This window comes from Artibeus jamaicensis, unplaced genomic scaffold (assembly GCF_021234435.1).
Source record: "Artibeus jamaicensis isolate MK-2021 breed Jamaican fruit bat unplaced genomic scaffold, CSHL_Jam_final scaffold_833, whole genome shotgun sequence".
NCBI lineage: Eukaryota > Metazoa > Chordata > Mammalia > Chiroptera > Phyllostomidae > Artibeus > Artibeus jamaicensis.
In genome coordinates this window covers 26,157,517-26,182,158 of record NW_026522056.1, presented here as the reverse complement: position 1 = coordinate 26,182,158, position 24,642 = coordinate 26,157,517, and positions in this window count along the sequence as shown.

The following is a 24,642-nucleotide window of genomic DNA, read 5'->3' as shown; positions in this document are numbered from 1 at the left end:
CATGCGTACTGCCCAGACCTTGGTGTCTAAATACCACACCCTACAAAGGAATGAGAAGTTCCTGAAGAAAGAAAGCCTTGAATATAGACCTGGGGCTATACACACACATATTATTTTTATTTGCACTTGAGGACATACTTATTGGCTTTGGAGAGAGAAAATGGAAGGGAGAAAGAGAGGGAGAAAAACATTGATGCAAGAGAGAAGCATCGATCGGTTGCCTTTTGTACATGTTCCAGCTGGGGTCCGAACTTGCAACCCAGGCATGTGCCCTGACTAGGAATCAAAGTGGCCACCTTTTGTCTTGCGGGATACTGCCCAACCCTCTGAGCCACACCAGCCAGGGCCGTCAAAAGATTTTTTTAATGAGATAGAAACACCTTCTAGGGATTGAATTTAGGAAGGTGATCGTATTAAAAAAAATAACATGAGCCAAGGAGAAGGATTTTCACTGGTCTACCACCAAAATAATAATGCTAATTATGTTCTTAATAATACTTGATTAGAGAAAAAGCTATAAGCACATCCTACTTTTTAAAAAATCTATGAAGAGAGATAGAAAAAGTGGAGAAAGTTTGCCTATGCTTACATATAGAATGATTTATATAGAATCATGATGAAAGAAAATCATGCATTCCACAACAGAAATTAACTCTTTGAAACACCATTTAGGAAGGATTTCTTTCTTACACATTGTGAATATTAAGATTCCAAGGTCACAGTCAGTTAAAATCATGCAGTTCAGGTTTCTCCCATGAGCAAGGGGGTAGATACATTTACAACAGACAAGATAACAACAGTTACACCCAGTGTTCAGGATGATTGGACCCCCACTGTGGAATCAAGTACCTACAGAAGAAAGTATTTAATTTGTCATGCATCCAAATCAAGCTATAAACCACAGTATGTCTTGTGTGTGAGTCATCATAGTTTCTTCCCAGAGAAAGTATTAAGACATTTAAGTACATTGAGCCATGAGAAACACTTCGTCCTGGCTTTTTCCAGAGCCTTTTCCTTAGACAGCATTTTTCTATATGGTCCCCTGTCCCCTTTTCCGTCCCACCTTGGTGAAGAGAAGCTAGGAATTGACCCAAGCTACTTGCGCACCGGTGGGTCACTTTCTGTGTCCGGACTGATGGGAGCTAATTGCAGGGAGGCATGTCTTAGCCTGCTCCTTTTTTTAAAGCTAAAACTTTAAAAAATAGAGAACATCTGTTGAATCACTTCAGTGTGAGTTGTTTCTGTCTTTATTTCTCGGTGGCTGGATCGCTGTCCTATGTAGGAACAGGAAGTAAGAGGTTGTTCTCCGACTGACAACTGCTTTCAAAGTCTCTTCCCTCCCTCCGGATTGCTGCCCTGGAAGGAGTTTTATCAATTTTCCTGATATTTGAAGGAAAATAAAAATGCCTGATCAGAGTTCTACAGAGTGTCTCCTCCAATCTTGCAATGCCTCGTCTACTCTGGGCTCACTGGGTATTTACTTTTTCATTGTAAATATGGCATAGAAATAGAAAACGAGAGAATGCGCCTGATTGCAGTTATCAAAAATGTTTCCTTGGGCTTCTTGGGGCATCTGGCTAGTGATGTCTGACCTCCCTTCCCCCAATTCCCAGGTATAATAATTATAAAATGCAAATCACTAAAAGTGTTCCCAGTGTGTGAGTAACAAAGCTCTAGCACATTTGGAGAAACAAATCACCTGTAGGATCTCGTGGAAATCTCGGCTAATTTCTAATCAGATAAAGTTAGATTGAAAGGAACCTCGCTGGGCTTTCTGATCGGAGATTCCCAGGTTTCCTGTCATGAAGGAGAAGAGTCCTGAAGTGCGAAGTCAAAGCAGGCAGAATATTAGTTTGTGCATTTTTCATGTCTATGACTCCAACAGTTTTTTATCCATTAGAATAACCTGCTGTCTACTTCTATAACGAAGGATTTTCTTCCTTTCTCTAGATAGCTGGATAGCGAGGCAGGTTAGATAGATAGATGATAGATAGATAGATAGATAGATAGATAGATAGATAGATAGATAATAGATGATAGACAGATAGACACATAGATATATGATAGAAAGATGGTAGATAGTAGATAGATATAAAGTTCATATTCTTGAATTGAGAAGAAAATTCTGTATTTACAAAATGCTTTTTAAATGAATAGTTGTAATAAAGTTCCCGTGAACATCATTATGGTTTTGTATAAAAGGGCTTGCTAGCACCATTCTTCAATGATTTTTCTGAGTGTGTAGGGGAGCCTGCTGTATAGGCTTGTTGTTTGTACTGTGTTCTTTACGTGAACAGCTTTATCACTTTTATGGACTGTTCATGAGTTCTGCTATAACTATTATGACTTGTTTTTTATCTTCTCGGTAATATTTGTGAAAATCACAATCTTCTGTCATGCAGTTTTGTTTCTGAACAGTGTTGCACTTTCCCATATGATTAGACAGACTATTAATAGCACAGATCCGCAGTCGTGTGCCCTTAACCACTGGGCACATTCTGAGAAATGCATCATTAGTTGATTTTATTGTTATGAGATCACAGAGGTACCTACGTGAGTCTAGGTGGTGTGGCCAGCTACACACCCAGGCTGTGTGGTTTAGCCTATGGCTCCAAGGCTACAAACCTATAGCCATGTTACTGTGCAAACATTAGATTCAGTGAAATGCAAGAGGAAATGATGTAATCGAGTAATGTGGTAAACTTGAGCCTGGCTGGTATAGCTCAGTGGATTGAGCATGGGCTGCGAATCGAAATCTTTAAAAAAATAAATAAATTCCAGTGTAATTGGAGGGCACAACCATTGCACGTGTGAGCTGTCATTGACCCAAATGGCCTCACAACCTCCAGGCTGGGTTTTATCATTTTCAATCTTCTCTGCTCTATAATCCATTACTCAGAACAGCCACTGATACCTTTTTGAAAAAGTACATAAATTATTTTCAACCTGATTAACACCCATTGGTGTTTTCTCTTTAAAATACATGCACCGACTATTCCCTCCCCTCCCCTGGGTTCCAGTATACCCACTTTGGCCTTCTTTCTGCACCGTAATTACATATGCTAAGCTGTTTTGCATGTCAGTGACTTTGAACTTGATTTCTCTCTCTCTCTTTTTAAAATTTTTTCTCTTATTCCATTTTCCATTGAGATCTGAGTTCAAATGCTCTTCCTTGGAAACCCTATGTAATGCCCCCTTCCCTGATTATTTCCTTGTCATTAAATATGTAATTATTGAGGCCCTGCTCTGTTCCAGCCACTGTTATAAATACTCCAGGTTCACAAATGCTGTAATTGTGCTTTATCCCATCACAGCTTCCAATCGTGGTTCTCATTGCTTGTCATGACTATTACTGTATTCTTGCCAAAATCTTCTTATCTTGTTCTTTGTAATATTCTTGCACATGGCGCAGTGCTCCACTGTTATTAAACACACACACACACACACCCTCCGTGAATGCTCTTTGAAAGAATGGACAATGTGTGGCCTGTGGACACAGCTTCTCTACAAGCCCTGCTCCAAGCCGTGTGTGAAAACCAGCCAGAGGAACCCACTCAGAGCCCACTCTCACCTGCAGACTCTGGTGGGCTTCACGACTCTCCCCGCTTGCACACACGTCAGCTCTCAGCGTTGGCAGGAGGCCCTGTTTACTTATTTGTTCAACACCTATTTACTGGGCCTCTGTTGTTTGTCAGTCTTACGTTAGGGATTGGAGATAGAGCTCCACATAGGAGCGACAGGGCTCTGTTCCAATGGAATCCATCATGCACAGTAGGAACAATGACGATAAGCTGTGTATGGACAGCCTTGTGCTGTGAAGAAGGCAGTGTTTTCCTGCAGCCTGTTAAAGAGAGACTGGTCCCGGTGCGGGCAGTCAGTGTAGTCCATCTGATGGGCAGGTGAAGCGTTTACGCTGCATCAGATAACATTACTGACGTTCTCCTAAAATGAGCGTCCTTGGGCAAAGCAGGCTGCACCCGGGCTCCAGTTCACGAACTCTGTCACCTCCCTCCTCTCGGTTCTGTATTTCCCTCTGATGTCAGGGCTGCTTTCAGCTTCTGCCCGGCACTCGTCCCTGCTGAACCCTGTAGCCATGCCTGCGGCCACTCTTCCTCTGAGACACAGGAGTGGAAAGCAAAGGGAGGAGAGGGGAGCTTGAAAGGCAGAATGCAGGAGGCGAGGACCAGGGGGAGTGCAAGGGTCTGGGCTTAACTTGAAGCCGAGAAAGTTCCTGGAGCTAATGACAAGCTTTTGACAAACTTACCACAGGACTCAGAAGAAGACCCGTGTGAGCAAAGGTGTTGTACACTTTCAGTGCGTGGATTGCATAGAATATAAATTATATCGTAACAAACATGGTTGAAAGAAAGGAGACCTGAATTGCAATGCAAACCCACTTCTTCCGAGTGTGTGTACCAGTTACCCAACATCACTGTGTTCTGCTGAGAATTAGAGGAGTCACGAGCCTCTTAGCGATGGGCCTCATCCAGGGACTTTGTACGAACATCACCGAGTGCACTTACACCCAGGGTGCAGTTTACACACCCCTAGGCTCTCTGGGATAGCCCGTGGCACCGAGACCGCAAACCCATGCAGCGCCCTACTGTGCTGACTACTGCAGACAGCGGTACCACAGTGGTCCGTGTTTGTATGTCTAAACGCATGTGACAAGGGACAGCAAAAATACGGTATCAGCGAGAACAGCTGGTACAAGTGTATACACCTGTGTAGCAGACCGACTACGAGTGGAAGTTGCTCGGGGTGAGTGGGCGAGTGAGGGTGAGTGAGGGTGAGTGAGGGCGGGGACCTGGGACAGTGCCACACAGCGACAGTAAGTGTTCTAAACACTGGGAACGACCTGCACAATCACAGTTAACCTAGTCAGTGAAAGGCAAGGCAGCCTGTCCTGCCTTGTTCAGGGAACATCCATGAACTTTTATTATTCTTTCTGACTTGATTCTTGGGCTCTCCAACTTAACCAAATATATTCTTTTAACACATTTTTGTCATCGGGCTATCCATCCATTTATCCATCTGTATACGTGCGTGTATACACGTGTGTGTCTGAACTTCCTTCAACCTGCGCGTGCAAATCTCACACACCTGCCTGTGGCCAACATCCTATTCCTTTATTGTGACTAAATTTAACATGGAGTTTGAAAATAGGAAGGAAAGCAAGAGAGGCAAAACTCCCAGTGACTGTCATTTAGAATTTCGGGACTTGTGATAGAGCTATGACAGCGTGTCATCTGTGGAAACACTTGGGTTGAGGAACTGAGGGAGCAGAGAGGCCACATGGAAGAGAGGAGGTGACCAGATCCACCTTCTACCTGTTTAAGTAGGTGTCGCAGCACCAATTCCAGTTGTTGTTATGAAGATTATCATTATTCACACGTTGGCCAGTGTCTTTGAAGCCTCTAGACCGGTGATGATAGATGTGAAATCATAATATCCTGTGTTGGAAAAAGGTGTTTATGGGGGAATGGAAGGATGCCACTAACATGGCTTTAAGAAAGTCTGCTCTCTTTTCTTCCCCTTTAAATTGGATTTGCACTTTTACCTATTTTCCTGCTGCATGTACAGGAATAAAGGAAAAACACAGATTTCAAAAAAATTAGTGGTCTCTCAGTTCCGCATCAAGCAATTTTCCTACGAGTAAATGCATTTTCATTTTTGAAATGCACAGAACAAATGATAAAGCCTGGTAGCAGTGTGCTTCTGGCATACAGATGATTGAGAGATGTATCTTTTTCATGTGTAAGCCAGGAGATTGCTGTCCCAGATGTCCTAGCCACTTGACCGACCGGGGAAGATCCTAAATGGCATTTTATATCAATTATGAGCCAAACCCTGCCAATTATCTTCTCCTATAATCCACATCAATAACTGAGAAGCACAAAGGATAGAAACCCGAACCATCTGCTCTCACGACAGTGGGCTGCTCGGAGCTCACACAATAACTTACACAGCACCATCCTCTGATACAGTTATCGGGGATCATGCTGCTGAAGTGGGATTTGTGATTCGAAATATTACCAGTTTGGCCTCTCCACTCTTAAAAGATCCATTTCCCCCTTTTAGGGAGAGCACTCTTTTTTATTACCACCTAAATTAAGAGACCACTGCCAGCTACCCACAAAGAACAAACCGCAGCCTCCTTAGGCTTCTGGGCAATTCTTGCTCCTGTTGATGTTAACAATACCCAGGCTCTTCAAAAGAAGGAAAGGGGAAAAAATAGCCTCCAGAAACTCGTTGTTTTGATACATGCACCGTTTCTGAACTATGCTAAATGTCAGAATAAAGCTACATTGAAATATAAATTGTTAACCAACAGTGTCTATATGCCTCAAGAGAAGGAAGTATTTAAATTCTCCAATCACCTAAGATGGCTGATAGTTACAAACACTATAATGTGGCATTAGAGATACAGAAGTGGCAGTTGGCAAAAAATAGAAATGATTTAAAACTTGCAATGAAAACATAGAAGACAGACGATTCCCTTCTGCTTTCCATCAGTATCCCTCAGTCACATTATAGCACATCAAACCTGCCAGGATATCTCTCTCCTCCTCATGTTAACAACAAAAATATGTAAATGACAATATTACACTGTCAATTTCCCTAAACAGCTTTGAATTTCATTTGCAAATTCTCAAATCAGTGTGGGGGTAAATTAACATTTACAATTATAAATCCCATACATGTTAAAGTAACTACATTCCACTGGTTCTTAGACTTCAATAACATAATTTTGCAATCATGGTTTGGAAATTACAGTGCTTGATGTAGTTTCCAATTGGTGATGCTTTGCTTCGAAGTGAATATTCTCTACTCTGTCCCCAATGAAATTTACATTTTAATTGTCACAAAAATTGCACCCTTGATAATAGGTGGAGGTGAGACAAGGAAATGTCCCAGCCTAGAAGAAATGTATCACTTTGCAATAAGATAGTCCCAAGTGTTTGAAGAGCAATGCAGGATTCTCACGGCATGCACATGAGCACTGTCTTACTTGGTTAGCAGTGTGTGTATTTGCGGTACACGGTTCAGCATCCTCCTCTGTGTGTGAGGAAGCTGTCAAAAAATAGGAGGGCGTGCGTGGGTCACACACACACTGGAGAAAGATAAGATACTAAGGTTACAAAAACCTCTAAGTGATAAGGAATTAGGAGCAACATGAAAAATTGTCAGTTCAATAAGCTCACACAGAGATTTAAGACAATTGAGATTGGAAATAAATTAGGACACATTTTTGATCACTTTTTTCCTAATGCGTCCTATTTTTCTTTCAATGTCAGAAAAACGATATTTCTGACTGTGAAATGTTCTACTCTATTTGGAAAAAACTCATTGAACAGAAATATCGTTAGCAGTGGGAGATGATCCTGGCGATGCTGGATGGTGTAGGTGACGTGGAGAAAGGGACATGGTCCTCAGAGGAGTGACCTTCTTAGGACCTGGACTCACTCGGGTGGGTGAGCAGCACAGGGAGACTCCACACCCCGGACGTCCTGCTCTGCTTCCTGGTGGACAGGCCACAGGACGAGGGCCTGCACATGGCAGTGAGGACCTGTGGGTGACCCGCAGCCAATGGCCAGTGAGGAACTGGATCCTTCCAACATTCTGATTAAGTTTGGATGAGGATCTTGTGACCGAACGAGAGCGCAGCCCGCCAACCCTGACTGCAGCCTTGTGAGAATCTCAGCAGAAACCCATCCATTTCAGAATTTCTGACCTACAAAACAGTGAGCGATGATAAATAGCTATTGTCTTAAGTGGCTGAATTTTTGGAAATTTGTTATGCAGTGGTAAAAAAAAACCCTAATAAACCACCTGTGTATAACTGTAACTACAGTCTCCAACAGACTATGTCGTTACGGTTCCATCTCGATGATACAGAATGCCTTGTGGACAATCTGAAGAGAAACTGATGGAGATTTCTTACACTGAAACTCCATCGTCCAAAACCGCCCTCCAACCTACATGGCTGTGCTGAGAAACAGCACTATCCTGGGCCCTTCAGCCACGCCTGGGCTATTCAGTGAGTACAGACACGTTCCCAGCTCCCTTTGCCCCTCTTCCAGAACTTGAGGAAAACGTGTGAAGGTATCACTGGAATGTGTTTTCATTAGAATTGTTGCTTCTGTAAAGAAGAACCCCTTGATTATTTTTCTGGCCTACGCAGTGAAGGTAATTTAAGCAATTATCAAACTTGTAAATTATTTTAGGGAGCAAGTTTTCTTTCCCACAGAAGGAGTCTGAGGTTATCAGTTCTGTGTAAGCATAAAGGTGTTCTCCCGAAAATGGAAATGCTTTCTATCACCTTTCATGATAATAGACATAAAGAGCAAAGCAGACACTTCTACAATATACTATGCATAAACCTTTAAAACAAGGGGAAATTAAAGTTTTATAAGAGCATTTGGATTAACCAAAAAAGATATTTATTGGATAACTCCAGTGGGAAACCATTGTGTAGAGGATGCTCCCCCACCGTATGTGATTCTCAATAATCACTGTGTTTGAGCTACTTTACAGTTCTGTAAGTCGTAGGTGACTGATAGCATGTAAATCTCTCCCATTCGTAGGTATTGAATGCATCCTCTCTCCAACATTCAACTGACGTTCCCCCTCCACCTTGTTTACAAAGCTGCTTCTATTCTGTTTCTCATTTGCACTGTGTTTGCACATCCCTTTACTCCATGTAAATTTATGATTCTTTGATTTGTCCTTTGATTTGGAGATGGCAACTGTCTGCTTTTCTTATTAATAGTCAGTTATTCAAATCTGTAAGACATGTTTGCTTTATATTCAAGTGAGAGTCATTACTTCATGTTTTTTTGTTTTGAGAAAAATCATCCTCTGTTACTATTTGGAAATATTCAAAATAACAAAACTTCAAAAAGAATATTAAGTCTATATTTTAAGTAGAGAATTTAAGTCCTGATTTTCTCTGCCCGTTTAACCTTAGACTGACATAACTTTGTATGAAGTCTGTCAAGATCCACGGGCTTTATCAGTGGGCTTAATTTCTAATTGTATAGTTCAGAAATTGTAATTCAGAAATAATGTTATTACCAATATGGAGAATCCCACCAAATAGACACCCCGCATTAACCTGCCTTCTCCTCCTCTTTCAGTTTGTCTTAAATACTTTCTACCTGTCAAAAGCTTAGTAAAATAACTGTCCAATGCTCCCCTCCAATATCGACATCCTAGGCCTCGGGATGTGTGAATATGTATATCACAGAGTGAGCTTTGTGCACGTGATTACATTAAGTCTCGAGATGACAAGAGTTTATTCTGGGTCACTCTGGTGGGCAGTTTCATGCCAGTCTCAGCCTATCGAAAACCAATGTCACGGCTGGACCAGCCCTGTGGTCCTTGTTAGGATTGCAAGATGCCCAGAGAACAAGCATCAAGAGACTCTGGAGGAATAATAAAAGGTTTATTACTCACAGGGCTGGGAACTTGCATGGTGCACCTGAGGCCACAAAGCAAGGTCATGGATAGGGAAAGAAGGAAGTTGAAAGAGAAGCATAACAGAGGGAAGTTTAAGCCTGGAAAGAGAAAAAGTGAAATGCCCAAATAATGGTCAATAACCCAAATCAACAAAGATCTTTAAAACAAAGCTGGGTGGTGGGTGACAAGGGAGGGGTCGGCCTGGCTCTTTGGCAAAGCTCAAGTCAGGCACTTGCCTTACCATCAGCACTTACACTACATGGGCCCAATGCAATCACAAGGATTGTTGTAAGAGACAGGAGGGACCAGGGCCAGAAAAAGCAAAGTGAGGACAGACGCAGAAGTCAGAGAGAGAGGTGGAGATTGGTGATGCCGTACTGCTGGCTTTGAAGATGGAATGGGATACCAACTAAAGAATACAGGAATCCTCTAGAAGTTGGAAAACAACGGGAGAGATTGTTCCATGGGCATCTAGAAGGAATACAGGCTGTGGGCCCATTCTAGATTTCTGACATCCCGTACCATATGAGAATATTGCAATACATTTCTATTGTTTTAAATCGCTGTGATGTTGGTGATTTGTTACAGCAATACTACGCACAACCAAAATGAGCTTGCCCTTCGACATTGCCATGGAAGCCTCTTCGACACGATATTTGGGATGATGGCATCATGATTCACATGTATGAAATGCAGCGATATACAAAGATGCTCATTTAATATCTTTACTAGATTTTTGAAGGGCACATTAAAACCACTTATATAATGATAAGCCATTTATATAGCAGCTTACAAAATATTGTGACAACAGTACTTGATTACCTTTATGACAGGTGTTTTCATACAACAGCATTGACTGAGTAGCCATGTGGTGCTGACTCTAACTGGAATGTTTCCTTTGTTAAAAAAATATTTTATTCTAGTATAGTTGTCCCAATTTTTCTCCCTCGGCCTGCTTCAGCCCAGCCCACCCCACCCCAGGTATCCCACACAGCAATATTTTTGCTGATTTATCTCCTGGGGTAAACAAAAGTGGAGGGAAAAATAAACGAAGGAACTGCATCAAATGGAAAAGCTTCTGCACAGCCAAGGAAACCATCATCGAAATGAAAAGGGAACCAAGCATTTGGGAGGACATATTTGCCTGTTGTACCTCAGACAAAACAGATAAAGAATGCACAGGATTTAACTACCAGGAATGCAAAGGTTCCAATGAAAAAAATGGTTTCCTCTTCTGATTTTTGTTCTTTTTTAGTGAAAAGTACCCAGTTGGTTTTTGCTTCTATACTCAAGTTTCTATCAATATCTTGCATGATTTAATTTGCAAGTAAACACAAGAACTGGATTGGCTCTTTTGCATGTTTGACTTCATTTGGAATCATGAATAATGTGCAGGAACAGCAACAGTGTTTAATTAATGCTCTTGAGTATTTGAGAATTTACAGTAAATGCGACTGAGACGTGGGAAGAAGATTAACTTACCCCTTGGCTTTCTTCAATCAAATGGTTACGTACTCTATCAAAAAGTGAATACGTCTAACCTTTTATGACCCTGATCATTTAGTGTGGAGAAGAAAGGAACACCAAGTAATAAGAGTACTTATGTTTAAATCTACTAGAGTTGCTAGAAAACAGAATATCTGAGCACTTTAATTCTAATTCCACTGAAAAAGAAAATGTGACTCTTATTATCTTCAACTTCATGTATTCTCGGAGCACTCAAACTGGCTTTAGAAGCTAAAAATTTTTAAAAGAACTCTAGTTCAAAGTTGTCCCAAGATATACATTTCTCTATTAATTTCATTTAACTTACAGTTGCAGATTTATGTGGGAGTTCACACATGTGGGACTAAACACAGTATAGTCCCTGTGTTTTACAAATTACATCACAAATTACTTTTCATATGAGATTTCTAAGAACTGCCTATTACAATATTAATAGTTTAAATGTATTTATTTACATACACATTTTCATACAAGATGGCACAAGCAAAGATTCTGTGTAATAAACACTTTCATTAGTCAGAAGTCACGTGGATCTGTTTCAACACGTTTTGCCGCTGAGTAACCAGGTTGGAACTGTGAGACTTAGTATACAGTTCTTACCTGTGATGCCAGGTTCCCTACAGTGAGGAGTCCCCTCGTACTACGTATGTAGCATAATTCCTGAAGGATGGCATTGTGTGTGTCCTCATTATTATTTAAATAAACTCATAGACATTTTTACTTAGAATTCAAAAAGGAAAGCTCTGCATCTGGACACTCTCATGGTATGGTCCCCTCTAATTTGTGTTTCTATCAGATATCGAGTTATCAGACTATAATAAAATATGGTAATAGTGGAGCATTATCCTAGAAGAATGCTGAGGCTAATAGTCGAATGCATAAAACATGTCATCTCAACACATTTCCAACTATTTGTCTTGAGCTTTATTGTGGGTCCATGCACAGAGAGAAAAGAAAAAAGAATTCAAGAACTCAAAAGGGTGGCTATAACTCTACCTTGGAAACTTCTAGTAGTAAAATGTTATTAACTTAAGACAAACTAATACAAAGCTGGATAAGTTAAGGTTCTCCGAGGGATGCTAACTTATCCTCATTTAATATATATAGCATGTAATCTTTTAAATTAATAGTTCCGTTTCTAAATTCATATTTTATTGTGCAGGTTGTATAATGTTGATGATATAATGTTACCCTAAGAACTGTAACTTTTTTGTTTTGACACATATGTTTAGATTTGCAACCTTGTTTTTACATTAGCATTAAATTTGTCTTCATATATATTTCTGTGGTCTTGAGGGAAAAAGTGAAAAAGAAATTAAACAGAATCCTGAATTATAAAAATATGCAGACTAAGTAATAAAATTGCTGAATAACAAAAATCTATAATCAATAGCATTTCAAAAAGGACAACCATATTTCATGGAAATAATATCTGTAACTCAAGATAAATATTTCATTATGTTTGTTTTTAATTTATTGGCATAGAAATTAATACTTTGAGATTTGTATACTTTTCCCATATATGTTGTATTTAACTTTTAATATCTTCATATCTATAAAGCATTAATTATTGTTTGTGAAACTTCTAACATTAGACTTTAAACTCTTGACTGTATTAATATATATTAATGGTTTTCTCCCAACAAATATTATTTAAAATACAATATGATGCACCAACACTGATTAAAACATGTCATAGATAATTGTTTCAATTTACACATATTTTCAATGTATTGTTAGGAAAATGGGAAGTAAGATTATGTTCTGATTTCATTTAAAAATCAAGATAATCATGGTAGTTTTTAATATTAACTCTACTTAAAATTTCTTTCTTTTGAGGGCCAATAATAATGAAAATAAATTTGGACTTTTAATCCTTTGAGTTTCTGAAAAGTCTCAAGCATGCATTGCTGTGCAAAATAGTACTTTATGAAAGTTTTCAAACTCACAGAAATCATTTAATTACATATTTTAATATTATAACACTTCAGTCCAAATGGTCCTGGAAGGGTACCCACTCTCCGGTTGGGCTTCATCTTGTAACAACTGTACATCTAATAGTTATTGGAGAAGAACACTGCAATTACACTTCACAAACTAGAGGACAGCCACAGAGTTTATTTGGAGCATTTACATATGTGTGCACATATGTAAATGTGCAGGGTGCAAGTTCTCACAGTTGGTCACCAAACACTCAATTTGTGTGCATGAAACTATATACATCTTTATTAAGTCAAGCAGCATCTTTTTTTCTGTGAGGGCTGTACTTGATGCCCAGGTAAAATAAATGAGGGAAGGGTCTGTCAAGAATATGTATGTGTTAGGCTAACGTGCTCTGTAAGTGTGATGGCCATCAACACCACCACCAGGTCTGTCTGAACATTTCTGGAAAATTCCATATGAGAGTCTGTAACTCCCCAGAGTTTCCTGGAACAGGCTTCTTGGGGACTGGCGTATTTTCACATCGAAACTCTCCACCAAGGGCGTATGAAAATCAAATTTTTAAACAGAGCGCCAGAATGTGGTTACTCGCTATAACTAGGATCATTGATTCTTAATTCAGGAAACGTGATCAAGTTAAAATGAGATGAGCTAACAAATTGCAGAACAAGTAAATTTTCTTCTCTCTCTCTTTTAATCAATCGAGTGTGGGAAACTAATGTGCCAACAGGTTTATTTCAAGCACGTGACAAGGGCTGAGTAGATTGCAGCTGCAGTGAGAATTACTTCTTCTTGGCCCCAAACTGCGCTCTTCCCACCTGGGTACGCCACACAGTACCAAGGCGCAAGTCAGCAAATGAGGCAACTACACATCTTAGCATGGCTGGAATCATTTCAGGAAGGAGAGAGAGGGGAGTGGTCCTAACACACTGCACCTTGGGTTCTCTTGGGCCAGGGTTTGTGGATATCAGCACCAGGGAAAAGGGGGCGTGGCCTGCAGGGAACAAGCAGAATGGCAGAAAAGGGCGCACCAAGGCACAATGAACAGTTATGCTTTGCCTGCTGATGGAAAAGATGATACTTGAAGGGGAAGCTTTCATTTCTGATAGGGTAGATTTTTCATAATGCAATTTCTAGAATGGGCGTTATTTATGCACCGTCGTTATTCTACTAAATGTATATTTTATTTAGTGATGTATTCTGTGATTTTTTCCAAAAGTGAATGCTATATGTTATACAAGGCAGAGTTACTTCTACAAATATTTCACATATAGTTAATGCATTTTTAGAACAACTAGCCATAGCTGATATGGCTCGGTGGATCGACTGCTGGCCTGTGAATCAAAGGGTCGCTGGTTTGATTCCCAGCCAGGGCATATGCCCGGGTTGGGGGCCATGTATCCAGTTGAGGACGTGCAAGAGACAACCACACATTGATGTTTCTCTCCTCTCTTCCCTTTCCCCTCTCTTTAAATAAACAAATAAGTGAAATCTTAAAAAAAAAACAAATATTAAAAGAGAAACATTAAACCTGGATAGTTCCATATATACACACTGTCTATTGAATTCCCCATTTGCGTTTTGTCTTCTTTCTCCAGTTTTACCCTTCTCTCATGCCTGCTTCCCACCGAAGACACCAATCATTGTATAGTCTCTTGTAGCTGCCAAAACACTGCTAACACAGGGCCATGCACCCTGTGTAGGAAGGGCCATGTGGCTTGGGATTGCAGATGGACAGCTACACTTTCTCTGAGACCATACTTTCCACAACTTTGGAATTACACTGTAATATGGGTGGTAGTAAATCGGTTCACAGGAACAGCGTACCTGGAACAATCCAGCAATAGCAGAAATGTAAATGGATGTTATTATAATCATTATTACTAGCACTACCTTTTCTACATTGCTATTTATCACGGCAGCCTATTACTGTAGTTCCTGAATAATGAAAGAAGGTGACTGAGAGGCTGGTTGAATTCATTTAGAAATTAAATTCTTTTAAAAATTATATTAATTACTTAAAAGAAATGTTTGGTTATGAGATGTGATGTGCCATAGGACGTGGACTTAAATCGGAGGAAAAAGGGAAAAGTCAATTTATTCTTAATCTGAAAGTAGGTGAGTTTGAGCTGTTTTCTGGTTGCAAGGAGGAGAGGATGAGGAAGATGATGATACAGAAATGTGCTTAGTGAAGTAAGTCGGACAGAGAGAGCCAAATACCATACAATTTTGCTTCTGTGTGGGACCTAAAAAAATTGATTAAGTGAACAACAACTCATAGATACAGTGAACAGACCAATGGTTGATTGTGGGGATGAGTGAAAAAGGTGAAGGGATTAAAATCCAATTGGCAGTAAGAAAATAGTTACAGGATATGAAGTACAGCATAGGGAATATGGTCAACATTTATGTAATACTGTAATAACTGTGTAAGTATAATGTATGTGCTAGACATTAGGGAGATCACTTCATTAGTTACATAAATGTCTAATCACTATGCTGTACATCTGAAACTAATGTAATATTAAAAGTCAGCTGTAATTGTAAACTAAAAACAATAACATTTGAAATGTGTTAAAAAGAGTGGGCCAAAGAAAATGATGAGAGAATATGAACTATAGATAATGTTTTAATGGATGGTATCATCTATATAATTATATTCATTGCCTGTTGTACAAGAATAATTTGAAATGGAATAAACATATAAATAACCTTGCAAACTGGTTTAATTTAGATGCAACATTAATATATATGTAACTCAAAGTGTTACTACTTTGAGTTACATATATATTAGCAAAATGAATTATATAGCTTTCTCTATTGTTTCACAATAATTATGTGTCTGTAATGACATAACCCACAATTGAAACAATAATGTATAATTTAATTCTAAGTATAACTAAGAAAGGTAGAATACCGTCAATATGTAAATATCTACAGTAGCATGGAAGTGACAATCCATTCATTCATTCAGTTATTACAAAACAAATATTTACTGTTGCCCACTATTCGCCAAACTCTGTGGAAGGAATGGAGAATGAGAGAAGAGGTCTCTGTGTTCAGGAAGCTGGCAGTCTAATTGCTGAGCTGGCACTGAATAAGCAAAAATATGACATAGAAGTCTGCCCAGAAGGTATCCAGCCATGTACTATGAAAAATAGAGACATTAGTGGAAGATGATATGAGATACAGAAAACATTGTACACAGGACAATGATGCCTCCCTCCCCTTCAAAATAAAACCCTGGAACTTCACGCAGTTCTCCCAGTCGCCATCAGCTGTTTCATTGTATTTTCCTGAATCTTCTTGGCAGTCTGAAATCTCGTCCCTGTAAAGGTGATTTTAGTTTGGGGAAAAGCCAGAAGCTGCTGGATGCCAAATCTGGACTGTTCGGTGGCTGAGTCCCCTGGAAGATCTGATGTTTTGTGGAAACACTCTGCATGAGACGTGAGTCATGAGTGGGAGTGTTGTCATGACAAAGCTGCCAATCACCAATTGCCCACAGCTGCAGCCTTCTGAATCACCCCAGTGGTTTCCGAGAGGAGTGTTCAAGCTTAACACAAAATTGGGTGCGGATTCATTGTTCTACTTGCTCAGTCCTTTTGCGCGATGGCCACGCAGTACGCCTGTTCACTCCATGGCGTCTACCACCCCCACTGACTAGTACAGTGAAGTCCTCATTGCTCACACATGTGCTTTCCAGGTCACTCTCCTTGCCTGCCAAGTTAGCCTGATGCTGCATGAGCCAAAGTGAGCCCAACCTTCCGTGAATCCCTTTGTCTCCCTTCAGCTTCCGGTCTGTGTTGATTTGGGTTCCCCTGAAAGCAGAGCCTGACACAATTTCCTTGGTTAAATGTTGTTTTTTCAACAATATCATATACATATACTGGACATTTAATCAGGACATGTATGCGTTGTTTACAACTAAGATTGTAACACTCTTTTATAGAAAACTTCAGGAGATGTTTTTATGGGCATTCAATCAGGTAGAATTTCCGTTACACATTAGATTATTCTGTGACATGATCTGCTGAGTATTATTTTTTTCTGAGAGTTAAAAGCATAGATATTTGGGGGGGACACACAAATAATAGTTGTTTTATTCATTGTCTTCTCATGGCAATCAGATTTATATCCATTTCCTGAATCTAGCATGAAAAAAATCTATACGTTTCTATGTTTATTTTTACATTCTAATATTTTAAAATAAGTTAACATTCAACAATTGTATGGGCATGAAATTTATTAATTTCACATTGATCTAAATAAATACACAGAAGGCTTTGTCTCTGTAATTATAGCTCTCATTGGTTCCAATATCTAACTTATGTGACTTCCATACAATAAATTAATTCTTAGAAAGAAACTAAGAAAAGTGCACTGGAGAAATGCGGTAAGAGAAAGAGTGAAGTACAGACCAGGGCCCTTATTATGCTAAGTACAGGTACTTTTACTAAAAGCTTTTTTGTGCATAAATACTTTTAAACCTACATTGTAGTCTCATCATTAAATGTATTTTGAAAGACTCTTATAAAGAGCTTAATGTAGAATTCTAACATCAGCTACAAGTATATGGTACCTATAAAAGTGCTGAAAATATTAACTGAATTCTTTTTTCCATTATGACTAGCACTTTTAGTCTCCCCTGTTTTTAAAGCAACACTCAAATTGCTGATAAAGTTACAAGAGGCTACAGAAAAGAAATTGAAGTTCTGCTCGCATTAAAAACAACAGCGACTGAATCTTGATAACTGATGTAATACTTTTTAGGGCTCTTGGGACACAAAAGAGAAGAATAATCATTCAAAGTAATATTTGAATTCACAAATTATTGTTCAGTACTTCTGTTTTAAGACATAAAGCATTACCTTTTAAAGTACTTTATAAATAGGTGGGTATTAGGTAAATATTTCTAAGTAATGCTTGTTACTAGGCTGAAAAACACATTTTTCTACTTCTGAATTTCTGTTCTTCTGACTGTGTTAGTCACTAAATATACAGCAGGTGGGAATCACACTCACTGGTAACTAAGATGCCTTGCTTTTTCCCCTGCAAATTTTCTATAAAACTTGAAAGAAAATTAAGCCATAAGCCTAAAATCTTACTTTCCTGGAGAATAGGACAAAAGAAAGAATATGTTACTGACCTCCCATTTGTTATGTAGATGATAAGATATGAATGATAACATTTAGCATTGAATACTTTAAAATATATAAAACATATATTAACCTACGAAGTTATATTACTCACATATAAGTTATGTGTATACACACACACACACACACACACACACACACACACACACACACACACACTTTTCTATATAAAAATGCCCTGGATCTGGCTGGCGTAGCTCAGTGGATTGAGCACAGACCTGCGAACCAAAGTATTGCAGTTCGATTCCCAGTCAGGGCACATGCCTGGATTGCAGGCCAGACAGGGGACACACGAGAGGCAATCATATATTGATATTTCTCTCCCTCTCTCCTTCCCTTCTCCTCTAAAGATAAATAAATAATAATTTAAAAATCTTTTTTTAAATGCCCTTAAAGCCCTGGCTGATATAATTCAGTGGACTGAGCATCAGCCTGCAAACCAAAGGGTCACCAGTTCAATTCCAAGTCAAGGCACATGCCTGGGTTGTGGGCTGGGTCCCCAGCTGAGGGTGTGCAAGAGGCAACCATACATCGATGTCTCTCTACCTCTCTTTCTCCTTCCCTTTCCCGCTTCTCTAAATAAATAAAATCTTTAAAAAATGCTTTTGAAGAGGCACAAGTGTAATTACTATCTTTCTCCTTAAGTTGCTTTTTATCTGTTTTATGGATAATTACTCTGATATTTAACATTTTTCTTTCATCTATAGACATCTTTTGCTCAACACGTTGGGAGAACACGAGGAAAAATATAGGTGTAAATTCCCCTGCTTCTTGTTTTCCTCTGATTGAAAATTCATCACAGAAGGTGCCCAATGCCTTTCGGGTCATAAAGAAGTTTCAAAGCTGTTTCTAGAATAACCTGGATCAGAGCAAGTTGATAACACTTCTGTTGACTTCCTCTTCTGTAAAATGAGTATTGTACTAGAAAGACATTTTATGTAAGACTGCATGAATACTGTCCCTGTAACAGTTGGACAATGACTCAGATTTCAGGTATCAGCTAAGTGCATGTCAAAGTCAGACATTCCTCCTCTTCCCCCCCAGATGGCTTCTGTTCTCAATATTTTTAGAAGGTACCTTCCGACCTGTGGTTTGCTGGCACCAGTGAGAAGCCCCCATTGGGAAGACTCAGTGAAAGAGACCAGCCAATTCTGCGGTACAGTTTACATTAAATGAGTGACGCTAGTTGGTGGTACCTCGGAAATGTAGACCAGCCTATTTAGGCAAAGGGCACAATATTTTATCCAGTTTCCTAGGCTGAGTTTTTTTAAAAAAGGAGTTACTAAGTGAATTATTGAAATTTCCACTATTTTCTACTTACTAGCTTAACAGGAAAGTTGAAGTTATAGACTAGAATCATAACTTTTTTTCTCATTTTTTTATTTAGTTATTTTTTAAGTACAGTTTTTTGTCTATTTCTCCCATTCAAGCCCTGCCCCCGTCCCACGCTCCCCACTGCCCCCCACCCCTCCAGCCCTTGTCCCTGTGTCCCTCACATTTGTTCCCCCATATCCCTCCCCCTTCCCCCCTTAAATTTCCTTCCCTCTCCCCTCTGGTCACTGTCCCCTTGTTCTCTATTTCAGTGTCTTTGTTTTTATTCTGCTTGCTTGTTTATTTTGTTGTTTAGCTTCCTGTTAAAGGTGAGATCAGATGGTATTTGTCTTTCAACACCTGGCCTATTTCACTCAGCATAATGCTTTCCAGTTCCATCCATGTTTTTGCAAAGGGTAGTAGCTCCTTCTTTCTCTCTGCTGCATAGAATTCCATTGTGTATATGTGCCACAATTTTTTGATCCATTCATTTACTGAGGGGCACCTAGGTTGCTTCCAACTCTTGGCTATTGTAAATTGTGCTGCTATGAACATTGTGGTACATAGGTTCTTTGAAATTGATGTTTTAGGATTCTTGGGATATAATCCTAGCAGTGGAATTGCTGGGTCAAAAAGCAGGTCGATTTTTATTTTTCTGAGAAAATTCCATACTGTTTTCCATAATGGTTGTACCAGTCTACAATCCCACCAACAGTGAACTCAGGACCCCTTTTCCCCACAACCTCTCCAACATTTGTTGTTAGTTGCTTTGTTTATGATAGCCATCCTGACTGGTGTAAAGTGGTATTTCATTGTGGTTCTAATTTGCATCTCTCTGATAGCTAACGATATTGAGCATTTCTTCATGTGTCTCTGAACATTCTGTATGTCCTCCATGGAGAAGTGTCTGTTCAAGTCCTTTTCCCATTTTTTAATTGGGTTGGGTGTCTTCTTAGAGTGGAGTCGTGTAAGTTCTTTGTATATTTTGGAGATTAAACCTTTGTCTGAGGTATCATTGGCAAATATGTTTTCCCATACAGTTGGGTGTCTTGCCAATTTAACACTATTTTCCTTAGCCACGCAGAAGCTTTTTATTTCGATGAGATCCCATTTGTTTATTCTTTCCTTTACATTCCTTGCTCTAGGGGACATATCAGTAAAAATGCTGCTGCTTGAAATATCTGAGATTTTCTTGCCGATGTTTTCCTCTAGAACTTTAATAGTGTCACGGCTTATATTTAAGTCTTTTATCCACTTTGAATTTGTTTTGGTGTATGGTGTAAGTTGGTACTCAAGTTTCATTTTTTTTTTGCACGTAGCTGTCCAGTTCTCCCAACACCATTTGTTGAAGAGGCTATCTTTACTACATTTTATGTTATTGCCCCCTTTGTCAAATATTAATTGACTGTAGAGAGTTGGGTTGATTTCTGGGCTCTCTGTTCTGTTCCATTGGTCTATGTGCCTGTTTTTATGCCAGTACCAGGCTGTTTTGATTACAGTGGCCTTGGGAATCATAACTTTTTAAAGATATCTTAGCCTTGGCTGGTACAGCTCAGTGGACAGAGTGCTGGCTTAAGAACCAAGGGATCCTGGCTTGATTCCCAGTCAGGACACACGCCTGGGTTGCAGGCCAGGTCTCCAGTAGGGGGCGTGTGAGAGGCAAGCACACATTGATGTTTCTCTCCCTCTTTTTCTCCTTCCCCCTCTCTATAAACAAACAAACGAATGAATGAATGAATAAATATATAAATAAAGTCTTTAAAGATGATAGTTTTGTGACTCACACATACTTGGTCCAATTAACCACAAAATTACCACTGGAAGTGAGATTTATTTGCTTGTCATAAGGGTTTCAGGGAAAGGCAGGGATTGAAAAATTCTGGACATTATTCCAAAAATTCCAGATTTGAATGATTTCTGCTTGCCATTCTGAGCAGTAGGAAAATTCAAGCAATCAGTAGGACAGAGGCATCTTTGAACAGAGAGCAAAGACCACTGATGCCCAGTTGTTGCTTCCAAGGGAGAGGAGATGAAGCTGCTGTGTCAGAGTAGGTGCATGCACTGGTACTGTTCTTGTTACCACTGCCTCCCTCCCCTCCCCCGAAGAGCAGTGTGCCCGCGGTGACGACTCATGATTCTAGGGGCTGTCATAATGCTCATCATGATACTGATAGCAATTGCTATTATTTACTTAGCATGAATTATGGCAGTCGATGGCTCAAGTTTTCCTTATTACACATACTAACACAGTTCTTTCTTAAAACACTGAAGTAGGTGCGACTGTTTTTACACTTTACAGATAAAGGAGATTAAGTACAAAGAGAGTTAGGAAAACATCCAGAGCCACAAGTTAGAAAAGCCCAGGGCTGGCCTGAGGTCCTTCACTTGGGAATAGTTGGCAGGTGGATTCAATTGTTAACTTGGAAGCAGCTGTGTCAAAACACTACTGAAGTCTTGGAAGTATTGAGAAATGCCACAGATTCCAGCTGATTGTGGATTGTTTCAGACAACCAACAATTCTCTGGACAGAGTATTCTTTACTTAGACATCTTGCCAGAAGCTGAAAATACAGTCGTAAACAACAGAGACAGCCCCTGGTCTTGCGGCGTAACGTCAAGCGTAGCAGGTGGATATCAGTGTTTCTCAGGTACAGTCACAGGTGGTTGTTTCCTCACGTTATTGCCCCGTTCAGGGGGAGCTCTTGTACTCTGATTATGTAAGTTGGAGGACTAACACTACCTAATTTCCAAAATTATTATTAAGCTACAGTAATCAAAACAATATCAGTTTGGCATAATATGATAGGCATATAAATAAATTGAGGATAATATGGAATCTGGAAACAAACCTATACAGATAAGGTGTGTTATTTTTCAACAAAGGGACCAACATAATACAATAGAGAAATAATGACCTCAAAAATGGGACTTGAGCCCTGGCTGTTGTGGCTCAGTGGATTGAGCTTGGACCTGTGAACCAGAAGATTGTGGTTCGATTCCCAGTCAGGGCACATGCCTGGGTTGCAGGTCAGTTCCCAGCAGGGGACACACAAGAGGCAACCATATTGATATTTCTCTCCCTCTCTCCTTCCCTTCCTCTCTAAAAATAAATAAATAAAAATCTTTTAAAAAATTGGACTTGAATGTCTAAAAATTTATTCCAAAAAGTACAAATTATAAAATAAAATTAATTGATAAGTTTTACCTTGTAAAATTAGAACGATGTCTGTTATTCAAAGGACCTTACTCAGAAATCAAAAAGATAAGCCCCTCACTGGGAAAAACACGGATAAACCACGTATCTGAAAGAGGCTTCTACTGATAATACATAAATAACTCTTCAACCACAAAACGAGAAATATAATTTAAAAATGGGCAAATTGTTTGAAAGACATAACCCCAAAGAATATTTATCAGAAGCAAATAAGCACATGAAAAGATGCTCAGCATCATTACTCCCTCATCAAATGCCACAATGAGACACTGTTTGACACCCACCATGGTGGGAAGAAGGAGCAGGAGCAGGAGGAGGAGGAGGAAAGGAAGGGACGGAGGAGGAGGGAGTCACACATGTGGGTTGTCTGCTGTCAGTGAAAGTGTGAAATGGCCCAGCCGCTGTGTAAAGCGGCGCCACGGTTTCTTACCGTGGTTAAGTATTTCTTCATCATGTCCCTCCGCCATTGCACTTTCTGGTAAGTAATTACCTAACAGAAGTGAAATGCATGTCTCACAAAGACCTGAACACAACTGTTTACCAGCCGCTTCACTCAAAGTTACCCAACAGTGGAGACAATCCCAAATACTATCAACTAGTTAATGAAAAAAGGAGGAACAAATCGGGGCACACTCATAAATGGAATAATACTAACAATAAAAAGGGTGTACCACTAATACGTGGAACATGTGTAAATCTCAAAACCATCACGGTAAGGAGAGGAAGAAAGACACAAAACCCCTTTATCCTTTAACTTACATGATGTTCTGAAAAAGGAAAGAAAAATCCTATTGGGACAGAGATGGGAAAATAAGGGTATTTGCTAGGTTATTGATATAAAAAAACTGTCTTTATCATGGCAGTGATTAAATGACTCTATATGTCTCTAAAACCCCATTAAAGTATACTTAAATGTGAATTGCCTTGTATGAAAGCAAAAGTGCATGAACTTTAAGTGGATAAAGAAAAATGAAATATTTAGAAGACATGAGTAGGTGGTTCATGTCTTATAAATGAAATCAAAGTCCTTGCTATTTGTTCAAATTTTGATACTGTGAGAGAGAGAGGCAGACAGACAGACAGAAAGGGAGAAGAGAAGGAGGATGAAGAAGGGAGACTGTAGGAGACAGAGCAGCGTGTTGGGAATGGAGAGGGCCCACTGTGAGAAAAGAGCAGAGCGGAGACAAGAAATGAACTTGAGTAAAGGCAGTGACCATAAAAACAGGAAAGGTCATGTGACGATAATTTAGAATACAGACTAAATAGAATTTATTAAACGAAAAGTATCCTTTTATAGGGGAAAAATTCAAGATCTTTCCTGGAATATCTACATAGTTCACAGTCACAGGGGACACATTGGAAGAGTGAGACATTCAAATTGGACACGGTCAGACCTTCCAGAACCTTCTTCAGATGGAGTGAACTCTTCTGCGCTTGCCTGTGCTTCTTCATATTTGGGTAGCATAGGAAAAACAGTGTGGTTTTCTGTCGTGAACAGATATTCGCCACTGATAATTTTATTACTGTGGTGATAGCCTGAAGAAAGCTGAAACATCCTCAGTGTTTATTGCCAAAGTGTCCCCACTTAAAATCAAATACCAGAAGAAATTTGGTCTCTTTCTATAGTGGGCGATTTGTATTTGTGTCTACACTTTCCTAATCTGAGCTCCTCTCTCATGTCCTCCCTTTGGCCAGCTGCCTGGGGCTTGTGACGTTTCAGCCTTGTGAGGTTTCAGCCTCGTGAAAGAGCATCTTTCTGACATTGGGAAGCACTAACAGGTTCACATTCTAGCGGAGACGCTTCTACACCTCACCCGGGCTCCTCCAGTGTTCCTAGCCTTTCTCAGCGCACACTGGAGGAAGAAGGCGAGTTCGCACCTATGTAGGCTATTTGCTTACTTAATAAAGAACGAAGACAGAAGACTGATGAATATTGAATGTATCTCTTCACTGAATGTAATATAATAAGAATATATAACATTATAGTAACAAGGTGGCTAATGATCATGTTGATGTCATAAAGTTACATTAAGGTTACAATATTTAAGGTATT